The 691-nt window shown below is 60.6% G+C and overlaps 1 long non-coding RNA gene across 1 annotated transcript in view; it reads right to left on the minus strand.

Moving 5' to 3' along the window:
- Window positions 1-473, minus strand: part of LOC105511862 — a 6963-nt gene extending 6490 nt beyond the window's left edge. Inside the window, exon 1 of the long non-coding RNA XR_001001778.1 lies at window positions 341-473. This is a non-coding gene — a long non-coding RNA (uncharacterized LOC105511862). The remainder of the gene's footprint in view (window positions 1-340) is intronic.
- Between the last annotated feature and the right edge of the window lie 218 nt (window positions 474-691).

Below are 691 nucleotides of genomic sequence, written 5' to 3' on the forward strand. Positions count from 1 at the left end.
GAGGCCTGGGTACCCCAAGGATAAAAGAGGGCCAACCGGACCAGCCTCAGGGACGAGTAAGGGTGCAGAGACCCCCTGTGAGGCCCCGCTGGGCCCCAGGAAGTCTTGCTGAGTGCTATGGGGCAGGACACAGGGCCTAGAAGTTCCAGGGAAGATCACCCAGCTCCCCGCTATTGCTCCCTGGGCAGGAGCCCCGAGACACAAGATGAATGGAATCTGGCAGGTGCAGACTTCCCAGCCCAGAACATGTGCAGATGTACCCAGGTGCTCGGGGCCCCTGCCTCGGCCTTGAGAGGCACCCCCTTAGCCCCAAGGCCCGAGGCTGTGGGCCATCACTCACTGTCAAAGTCAATCTTCTCCACAATGTTTTTGGGTTTAATGCTCTCTTCTTGGCTACAGATGAAGATCTGCCCCGACTCGTCAGCACTCCAGCCGTATTTGCTCATCCACACCTTTAGCTGGCTGTCTGCAGGTGACAGGGGCAGTGAGAGGCTTCGGTCACCCTGATCCCACAGTTCCAGGGGACTGGGAGGCAACAGAGTCATGGCTCAGGAAGCCAGGGCAGCCCCCCTTGCCCACTGGCATCTCCTGGACAGCAGCAGCTGGCCGGGTCTCCTTGCTGCTGCCCCCGCCCTTCCACAGGTCATTCTCTGAACGGCCGCCAGAGGGAGCCTTTGAGCTCTCTCAGCCT

The sequence above is a fragment of the Colobus angolensis genome, unplaced genomic scaffold (genome assembly GCF_000951035.1).
Source record: "Colobus angolensis palliatus isolate OR3802 unplaced genomic scaffold, Cang.pa_1.0 Scaffold2057, whole genome shotgun sequence".
Lineage (NCBI taxonomy): Eukaryota > Metazoa > Chordata > Mammalia > Primates > Cercopithecidae > Colobus > Colobus angolensis.